An 11,231-nucleotide genomic window follows, 5' to 3' on the forward strand; every position below is an offset into this window, starting at 1 on the left:
AGAAGGAATGGAGCAGGGGAGATTCAGGCATCTGGAAATAAGATATATCACTCAACCTTGCCCACTGCACTTCTTTGCAGGTAGGATGAAAAAGATGGATGATCTTCCAACTTGTTCTTCCCATAAGCCTCTAAAGCAGTCACAGAAAGCCAAGTGAAAAGATGTTACCTTAAGGACAAGCTGAAATAGCACCTGCTTGAACCTCCTATTTCTATAGCAATAGGGGAACCAAGGAATTCAGGCCTACATATAATCTCTTTCTTCCCCCAAAAAATTATACAGGTAAAAATTTAGTTAAAATGAAAGTTAAACTCAACCTTGAAGGAGGAATAAAAAAGGAGGAGGAAGTGTTTCATAAGATAAAAGGTAATATAATCTTGAACTACTATTAGTTGTACTAGTGACATTGTCATAGAGAAGCAGCATGATATATTGTCTTTTCCTCCTTCCCAATTACTGCCTTTAAAATTGGGAATTTCAGCTTCCAAGCTGATGACTCTTCAAACTCCCTAGCCCCCAATTCTCAGTATTTTGAAATCCCATGCCCAATACTGACACTTCACTTCAGACACATATAGAGATGATCATATACTGGCACTTACTATTACCCACAAGTGTTCTACTTTCCTGAAAAAAAACTCCAACATTTCTTTATGTTATAAAATCATACAGTCCTTGCACTTCTTCCTATGTCTTGCTTTTCCTTAAACTATTTTAAAAAATGTTTATTAAAATATTTAATCTCTCTACTCTTTAACACTTTTTCAGGCCACTGATATTACTATGGCTTTTTTCCTTGGCCTTCTTAGTGTAACGTTATAGATAACCACTTCAACTCTATACTATCCTCTATGTTCAAACCCTGAAACCTTTTGTCTTGTCATTGCCAGTCTCTTTCGAAGCACCAGTGCTTGATTATTACCTCATAGCTGGAAGATGTAACAGAACCATGCTGCCTGGATACCATGTAAATTTTGTTATTTAACTTCAACTTTGTTCTCACTACACTAAAGCAATCATTTTATTACTCCCTAAAAGATTCCCTATTTCACTGCCATAGTAAGTATTCACAATCCTTTTAACTCTTAAGCATCTAAACTTCTCCTTTCTTCCACTCCCTATGTTGAGAAACTTAATGAGAAAATTTAGAGTATTTGCCTTGACCTTACTCTTTCACCTTTCTTTTTACCTCAACACTCATTAATATGAAGGCCTTATGTCTTCTTTCTCTAAATCATGAGAAATCTCTTATCTTTTGTTAAGGCCACTTCCTCTCTATCTACTCTTGATTGCATCACTTCCTGTCATCTCCAATATATTGTTCTTTCAAACTCTAATTAATCTCAGTTTATTTATTGTTTTGTGATTGTTAAAAATTGGGTGATTTTAATAGATAATATGGTTCCTACCACAAAATTCACATTTTCTACAGAGACTTTTAACATGAAAACTGAACCCTTTTTATTTTGTTTTGTTTTGATAGCTGTAACAAATTGGTTTACAATTGTTTTGAAAATCATTATTCTTATAATGGGTCCATAAACTTCACCATATTCACACACACACACACACACACACACACACACACACACACTCAAATAAAGTCAAGAATTCTGGTATGTGAGGAGGAGCCTTTAGCCAAAAAGTTGCCATATATTCTGGAACACAGAACAGTCTTTAGGAACAATTCTCTCCTCAAACAGGAATCCTGTGGCTTCAATTTCATTTCAGAGAACCTCAGTAACACAAACATCACAGAGGTGTGTGGGCCTGGTCATTTACTGTATATTTGGACTAAAAAATAAGTTAATGCAAAAGTTCAATTGAGGTAGCAAGGACATTGTCTGATTCTTACCTAACTACATTCCAGATTTTCAAATGCATGTGCACAAGTAAAATCTTTCAGCCTATGATCTAAAGCTCAAGGACTAGTGATTCAATGGTACTCAATACTGTCTTTCTTACAGACATTTTCCCTAACTTAGATCCATTGGGTTTTTTTTATGTTTCATTTTCATAAAATTTAAAAAAATAGCCAATTTTTTTCATGACAAAATTTCTTCATTGCATAATTTTCACATCTACATGTTTTGACACACTTTTTATTTTACTTTAAATATCTTCACCATTCTTAAGTATTAGACTTCCTTACTGGACAAAGTTCCAAAGAGTATAACTATAAGCAGCCAATTCTCACTTATTGTTTCCAATTTATTGTTCAAATTCTAGAGTAGTAACTCTTTCTTTCTCTCTCTGTCTCTCTCACACACACATGCACACATATACATCCCACACAAACACGCACAAATAAAACTCACACAAATCTTAATACATTTTTTATGAATAAATGACGAGTATGAAGAGTAGGACGGAATTAGATGAGAGTGAGAGATGTAATGAATGAGATTGAATTCTGAATTGCCAGTTAATAAAAGTCATGGTGAGACATTCTTCCAGGCCAAGACAACTTAGGAAGGTCAGAAAGAGAGATGTACAAAACACAGGTAGAGGCTGATTGGAAGCTACATGGATGAATACCAGTATTGGGACTAGGTGGGGCAAGACAAGTAACAGTGTCTTAGGGAGCTATCAATATAGAAATAATGAGGACTTGGAAACTGGTAAGAAAGTGATTCAGGGGACCATTGTGCTTCCACTGGACCCAGGATAAGATGCTGTTTGGCAATTCCATTGCCTGTACCAATTACTTTGTCACACTTAAAGGTTAGAGAGGAACACTTTTGGTTAAGACAGAATATGGGTCCTTAGGAGCATATCATTTCCAGTCCAAAGGGAGCAGGTGCCCTGAAGTGGCATTGATTAAAATCAAAAGGGATCCTGGACCTTTCCTGTGTAAGGACCAGATCACAGTGACTACACTTCTCAGATCACATCACCCTGGAAGCACCAAAAACATTAAAATCCCAGAACTACTTCTGAATACTGCAGTATGAAAAAGCTTGAAGGACATTACACCTCCACACCCCAAGCCAGGAACAGGCCTAACTTTAGTATAAAGTTCCAAATCAAAAAATATGGTGGGGAAATGAGCAAAGAACAAAAGAATAACATGACCATAAAAAGCTAATATGGTGACACAGGAGATCAAGACACATATTTTTGTAAGCCTGACATATCAATTCCACTTACAGAACTAGAATGAGAGAATGTAGGTGTGCTAGAAACAGTATTCAATGTTGAAAAAGAAATTTCTTACATTCCTTTTACTTCATTATTTCTTGGGATAAAATTGCTTTCTTTCTTTCTTGTTCAACTTTCATTTTCTCCACTTCTAGTTGACTGTTTAATAATGTCTTTTCATTCTCAGCATCTTCCAGGGTTTTCCCATAGTCTTCTTTTAGGTCTTCTAGTTCATCCTGGTACTGTCTATTTTCATCTCCAGTTTTTGTAGTCTGTTTTTCTTGGATTCAAGCTGGACTTGAAATTTACTGTTTTCCTGCCTCAAGATGTTATTCTGTGACTCTATGGAATTTACCTGCACTTTGTTAGTAAGCATCTCTTCAGCAGCACGTTCCCTCTCCACTGCTGCTGCCAACAAGGCCTGGATTTGACCAAGCCTGTCAGAAAGATTCTTCTCTAACTTCTCCCATTATGATGTCTGTGCTGCCAGAGTTGCTTGCAGATTTTCTATTTGTGGAAGCAATGGTCTTGTGGTAGATGTAAGACTCTGGCTTAGTTCTTAGTTCCTATTCTCTGCCTCCTGGAGTCTCTGTTGCAGTTCACTGACTTTGTGAACTGCAAATAATCTTCCTTTCATGAAGCAGCTTGTTCTGCCCACTGCAAAACCTATCTAAGGTCTGCCACCTGAATTTCCAATGCCTCTTGTTTTTGATGGACCTCTTCCTGGGCCTTCTCAAGTGCTAAACACAGCTCTTCTTTAACTTTTGTGTTGTAATTTAAAGATGCCTCCTGCCCCTCTGTATCCTTCATGGCATTAGTTTTGTCAAGATCTGCAAGTTCTTTATATGCACTATCCAAGGTCACCTGAGCACTTCAATTTTTCCCCCAAGTTTATCTATGTCCTTTTGAAGTCTGCCAATATGCTTTTCTTGTTGTTCTACTACAGAGCTAAGTTTTTATTTAATGTTCTCTCTATGTTGTTTCTCAATCTCCTCTGTGCCATCAAGAACCTTCTCTAAATGTTGCAATTCCTCTTCTAGCTCCTTCATGCTTTTGCTCTGCTTTGAACTAATATTTTCATTTTCTCTCTCTTTAGCTCTTAACTTCTTACTCATGTTAGAATTGTGTAGCTGCTGTTTTGAAAGTTTTTTCTCCTTCTTTGATGAATCCTTTTATTTGCTCATCTTTCTCTTTCAAAAGTTCTGCCATTTCATTACAATTTGAACTAGTTGTAAGTTCTTCTTTTATAATTTTAACTTCCTTTTTAGTAACATCTCTTTCTTTGCAGGCTAACTGAACCTTCTTTTCTGCTTCTGCAATCCTTTGAGTAAACTCATCTTTTAAGAATGAAGTACTATTTATTTCTTCTTTGACTCTAAACATGTCATCTTTTAAATCATCATGAGCTTCTTTTAGAACTGCTTTCTCCTTACTAATGGATAGTAACTGGTTTTCCCTTTTCCCCAATTTTTCATCCCAATTTTCCAATTTCCAATTCAGGACATGAATTGTCTTGTAAAAATATTCCTTCTCAGAAGGTACTTCTGGCTGATTTTCAACATCCTGGCACCCTCCCCACCCAGTCACCTTTTCTGGGACCATATGTCTTCAATGGTTTGTAGGATTGAAAGGATTCATCCTTTCCCAGGATGAATCTCGAGATAATTCACTTGGACTAATGTCTATATCAGTAAATGGAAGCAATCTCTATGATGCTGTAAGAATGGGAGCAAGATCAAGTGTTATTGAAAATCTTCAGTCTCAATTAAAACTAAAGGAAGGAGAAATTACTAATTTACAGATGGAAATTGGAAATATGGAAAAAAAACACATTATCTATAATGTATGAAGAGTTGGTTAAGTTAACAAATCAGAATGATGAATTTGAAGAAAAAGTGAAGGAAATACCAAAGCTTTGTGCATAGTTGAGGGACTGAAGAGCTTCAATTAGATCTCAAAGATGTGAAAAATATGTATGACTCAGACAGTTGAACTCTTAAGACAAAGGCTGAACTAAACTTCAGTGAAAAGTAGTTTTATGGGGCAGCTAAGTGGCACGGTGAATAGAACTCTGGCCTTGGAGTCAGGAGGATCTGAGTTCAAATGCAGCCCTAGACACTTAAAACTTACTAGCTGTATGACCCTGGGCAACTCACTTAACCCTGATCACCTTAGAAAAAAAGGCAAAAAACCCCACTAATTTTACACTATATCAAAGGAAAGACTGAGTATATAAATGCAGAATTCCAGTAACTTGTAAATTCTATTAAAGTATTAAAATGAGATTTTCTTCTAGAATTTAGAAGTTTGAAAGATTGTTATATAACATGCAGTACTATTCAAAGTTAAGTTATTTGGTACAGTATCTGAACATTTTTCGAAAGTATTCTCTCCCTTCATTTAATTAATTTTAAAAACACCTGATTTTTATGTCTTGACCAACATAGAGGTTGATTATTTTGCCCTTATATAAGTAAATCTGTCAATGTAAATGTTAAAAAAGAGTGTTATAGAATGTAATTCATATATATGTTGCAGATATTTGATATATCTAGAATTTATATGTGTTTATACATAATGTATATACTGAGATACATTGCTCATTATAGCCTTGGAATCTTTCATGTGATAAATCTTTATGTCTAATCTGCCACTCATGGGTATGTACACATGTGTTGGACTAAAAAACGTTACTGACCTTGGGGTATGTTGTTAAATCTTGCATTAATTTTTAGAAAGTATAAATCACAAAGACTTACTCTCTGAAAAACAAAGGGCACATAATTCAGATGTGGCTTTCCTTTTTCGATCTAAGCATGATTCCAGTCTGCTCTCTGGTGAATTTCATGTTCTCAGGCTGATATTGGCATTCTTACTTGACATATGGAGGAGTTATTTCACCAAACTAATAGGATTTGGTTCTATAAAAATGTCTTCTTTTTTATAGCCAGCAAAAAAAGTTCTAGCTATTTTACCTTTGGTTCAGCAGAAATTTACCTTAAACTATAATTTTAGTTTTATGCTTCAAAATAATTTCATCTCAATATTTTTGGAAAGGAGAGACTGCTTTATGGCATTACTAAAAATAAAAAGTAAATTCACTTATTAAAATAATTGGTTATTTTAAAACTGTCAGTGTTCTAATTCTATAAAGCAATATTTTTGGCACTTTAAAAAGTGAATATTTGAAACAATAGAACTTTAAAAATTTATCAAAGACATTTCAATTTCATATTAATGTAAATCTATATTATTTATAATTTTAATTTATTTTGTAAAGCACTTTTGTATTAAACTTAATTTTTTGTTATTTTTCTTCTATATTCCAAAACCAATTATATTTAGGTTGTTTTTAACCTTCATTCTTTAAAAAACTCTTTTGTGATTGTGTGAAGACAGTGTTGATCATTGTCATTTTCCTTTTATTTTGAGTGACTTAATAAACAACTCTCATTTTTTAATTCTGTTTTTGTTCAGAAAACAGCCAGGTGAAGTTTCAGATCTGTGAAATGGTTTGATGCATTTATGTCACTGGCCATCTGGCAAACTGATAATTGTGTTTTTTTTCATATAAGCTTTAGTTAAATTTGAAATTCCAATAGTTTAGTATCACAGAAAATCATGTTGAAGAACTTTTCAAGGGTGGTTACAAATGACTTCATTTTTCTATGTCTTTGCATTCCAGACAGTAGTGGTGTCACCTGGTCTCTGATTTGTAGGACTAATAAATATTCTTTCAGTGTGAACTTTAAAAAAAAAGACACACACTTGGTGGCACAGCAAAGATGCCAGAGTAAAAGCACTGATTTGCTTGGGATCTCCTCCAAACACCTCCAAATACCTGTAAAAATGACTCAAAACAAATTCTAGAACAGCAGAACCCACAAAAAAAACCAGAGTGAAACAAATTTCCAGTAGAAGACAACCTGCATGGTTTATGGGAAAGGTCTATTTTACCAGGCTGGGAGAGAAGCACAGTTCAACATGGACTGTGCAGACAAAGACAGGGCCCTAGTCATCCTGGAGTAGGCTCAGGGGACTGAATCACTTGCAGCTGTGGTGGTTTCCAGACTTCTCAACCCACAAATGCCAAAAACAACTCAGTAGGGAAGGTTGATCTGACCTGGGTGAGAGAGGAGCATGGTTCAGACCTAGCCCTGGTGCAGACCCAGAATGGTGGCAGCTGTTTCCAAAGATATCAAGCCACATGTAATGGGTGGAATTGAGTGGTTGATCAGAGGGGGAGTGCAGGGATGCCTTTACTGGCACTAAAGAAGGATTTGCTTGCTTTGCCTGTGTTTGGATCTGGGTCATAGTTCTAGATGGTGGAGCACCACCATGGAGGAGCTTGTTGTGGGGGTGCAGAAAGAATCCTCCTCACAGTTCCAAGGGAAAAAAAGAGTGCCTGTTGTCACTCATACAACAAAGCATATGCCAGAAAAAGAGAAAATGCTTCTCTTTTGATTATATCAGCTTGGAGGAACTGAAAATATACAGGTACCTAGAAGTTTATCAGAAAACAGCTGCATAAAATCACTGAAGCTTGCAACAGTACACCCTCCACACTGGAAACAGAGCACTGGAAACAGAAACTCATAACAAAGAGGTAAAAAGTCAAGTAAATGGCTATAAACATGAACAAACAGTGGGGGGAAAAACTCAGACTACAGAATCTTACTTAGGTGACAAAGATAATGAAAACATACAACCAGAAGACAACTAAGTCAAAGCTCCTACATCCAAAGCCTTCCAGAAAAACAATGAATTGGTCTCAAACCATGGAAGAGTTCAAAGAGGATTTTGAAAAGCAAGGAAGAGAAGTAGAGGAAAAGCTTGGGAGAGAAATGAGAGTTAGGAAAGAAAATAATGAAAAATGAGTCAACAGCTTACTAAAGGGGACCCAAAAAATACTTAAGAAAATAGCACCTTGATTTCCACTTCTGGGAGCCAAGATGGCAGAATAAAAAGGTATTCATTTTCACTCTCCCCTATCAATCTCTGCAAGCCCAGAAAATATCAAACCTGGAAAAATCCTGAAACAGCTATGCCAGAGGAAAGATGAGGAGCAGCAGTGCAGTGGCCTAGATAGCTTGAGGGATTAACAGGAAAGCTTCACCTTGCCCTGCAAGAAGGGCAGCAGTAAAGAATGAGAGATGTCTCAGCGAACTAGAGAAAGCCCTACTTTTAGCACACCAGGAGGAGATCCTGAAACCCAGGTGGTGGAGCAGGCAAACATGGACACCTGGACTTCTCAGCAACTTAGTGAGGGCAGGGAAAGTAGTAGAAACCAGCTCAGAAAACCACTTGGTGACTCAGCATTCTACAGCAAACAGATCTCCCAGTGCCTCAGCAAAAATAAGGGAAGCAGAACTACAAAGTGTCCAGGCAGAAAAACACCCTGGAAAATCCATCTGAAAGGAGCTGAAGAAAGCTAAAGGAAAGGAAAAGCAGGCAATCTAGATTTGTCCTAGAGTCCCAGCCTTGCTGATTCCAGCCTAACACCAGGTAAGCTGCCAGAATCCTACAGCCTCCAACTGCCAACATCAGAGGCCCCAGCACCCAAAGCCAGTGACCAAGACCTAGGCTCCCAGCACAAGAAGCTTGGGTCAGTGCCTTCTACTCCCCAGCAGGAGAGCTCAATCTCTTTAAAGACCAGGGAATAAAAAAAAACACTATGTGTAAAAATAAATATAAAATACATTCATACTGTGAGAAGAATGAAGATCAAGGCAGAAAATCTGAAGAGGACATCATTGTCAACAAACCTGCATCTGCAACTCAAAAAAGAATATGAACTGGTCTGAAGCCCACAAAGCCTTCTTAGAAGAGCTCAAGAAAGATTTTGAAGTCAAATGAGAGAGGTAGAAGAATCCTTAAAAAATACAATTAACAGCTGGGTGGCACAGTGGAGAGAGCACTGGCCCTGGAGTCAGGAGGATCTGAGTTTAAATCTGGCCTCAGACCAAACACTTGACATATGCTAGTTGTGTGACCCTGAGCAAGCCACTTAATCTCAACTGCCTTGCAAAAACAAAAACAAAAACAAAAACAAAACCACAATTAGCCAACTGGAAAAAAAAAGTACACTGAAGAAAACAAGTCCCTAAAAAAACACAATTGGCCAACTTGAAAAAAAAATACAATGAAGAAAACAAATCCTTTAAAAATACAATGGGCCAATTGAGGAAGGAGGTATCAAAGCTAATAGAAGAAAAGAATTCATTAAAAATTAGAATCAAACAAATGGAAGCCAATGACTCAAAGAGAGAGCAAGAATCAGTTAAACAGAAAAAAAATGAAAAAAAATAGATGAAAATGTAAAATTGACCTGGAAAATCAATCCAGGAGAGATAATACGGAAATTACCTTAATTACCTAAAAAACAGAATGAAAAAAAGAGCCTGGACAGTATCTTTCAGGAAATCAGAAAGGAATACTGCCCTGAAGTCCTAGAACCAGAAGGCAAAATAGCCAAAGAAGGAATCAACCAATCACCTCCTGAAAGAGATCCCAAATTGAAAACAGTGAGGAATATAGTAGCCAAATTTCAAAATTACCGGGTCAAAGAGAAAATACTGCAAACAACTAAAAAGAAACAATTTAAATATCATGAAACCACAGTCAGTATTACACAGGACTTGCAGCTTCTACATTAAAATGCAATAGAGCTTGTAACATGATAGTTCTTAAGGCAAAGGAGCTTGGATTACAACCAAGGTCTAACTACCCAACAAAAATGAGCATGATCTTTCAGGGGAAGAGATGGATATTCAATGAAATAGATTTCCTACCCGTCCTGATAAAAATACCAGAGCTCAACAGAAAATTTGATCTTTAAATACAAGACTCAAGATATACATAAAAAGGTAAAAGATAAAACATGTTGTTAATAGGGGCAAACTGTTTACATCCGTACAAGGGAAGATCACACTTCCAATACTTGAGAAATGTATTTTTGTTACACCACGTTAAAGAAGTATAAATAAAGGAGGTGGACATAAGTTGACTTTTATGTAATGATGAAAAAATACCTAATCAAGTGGGTTAAATGGATCCAAGTAAGTGGATTAGTCTGATGTAAGAAAATGTACTGAGAAAGGAGGAGGCAGGAAATGGTAAATTACATTATAGGAAGACACAAAAACCTATTACAGCACAGGGAAAAAAGGGAGGGAGATGAGAATTGTTTGAACCTTACTCTCATTAGATTTGTCTCAAGAAGGGAATAACTAAATCAGTTATATATAGAAATCTAACTTGCAGTATAGGCAGTAGGAGGGAAAAAGGGAAATAAAAGGGAGAGGAGATTGAATGGAGGAAAGAAGTGGTAAAGGTAAAGGGGAGAAAAGGGAAAGGGTTAATAGAAGTGAGAAGGGACTGAGGGAGGCAGTGCTCAAAAGCAAAACACTAGTGAGGAGGTAAATGGAGAATGGAGAAAGAAAAGCACAAACAGGTGGGGGGAGTAGGGTGGAGAACAAGACACAGATAATTATCATAACTGTGAATGTGAATGGGATGAACTCTCTCATAAACTGGAAGTGGATAACAGAATGGATTAAAAACCATAATTCTTTTTTTTTCATAAATTTATTTACTTTCAGTTTTCAATATTTATTTCCACAAGATTTTGAGCTCCAAATTTTCACCCCATTTCACCCCTCCCTCCACCCCAAGATGGCATGAATTCTGAATATCCCTTCCCCTAGTCTGCCCTCTCTTCTAACTCTTCCCCCCTTCTCTTATCCCCTTCCCCTTCTGTTTTCCTGTAGGGCAGGACAGACATCTGTACCTCATTTTCTCTATTTCTTATTTCCCAGTAGCATGTGAAAACATTTTTTTAAAAATGTATGTTTTTAAAACTTTAGCTGTCAAATCTTCTCCCTTCCTCCCTCCCCACCCACCCTCACTGAAAAGGCAAGCAACTCAATATACGTTATACATGTGCAGTTAGTTATGCAAAACACTTCCATAGTAGACATGTTGTGAACTAACTCTATTTCCCTTAATCCTATCCTGCCCTCACATTTATTCTATTCTTTCTTTTGACCCTCTCCCTCTTCAGAAATATTTGCTTCTGATTACTCCCTTTC

At 36.6% G+C, this 11,231-nt stretch overlaps 1 pseudogene; it reads right to left on the minus strand.

Moving 5' to 3' along the window:
* Positions 1-3,105: 3,105 nt before the first annotated feature.
* Positions 3,106-4,743, minus strand: LOC110197091 (TATA element modulatory factor pseudogene; annotated as a pseudogene).
* Between the last annotated feature and the right edge of the window lie 6,488 nt (positions 4,744-11,231).

This window comes from Phascolarctos cinereus, unplaced genomic scaffold (genome assembly GCF_003287225.1).
Source record: "Phascolarctos cinereus isolate Bilbo 61053 unplaced genomic scaffold, phaCin_HiC Scaffold_7;HRSCAF=346, whole genome shotgun sequence".
Taxonomy (NCBI): domain Eukaryota; kingdom Metazoa; phylum Chordata; class Mammalia; order Diprotodontia; family Phascolarctidae; genus Phascolarctos; species Phascolarctos cinereus.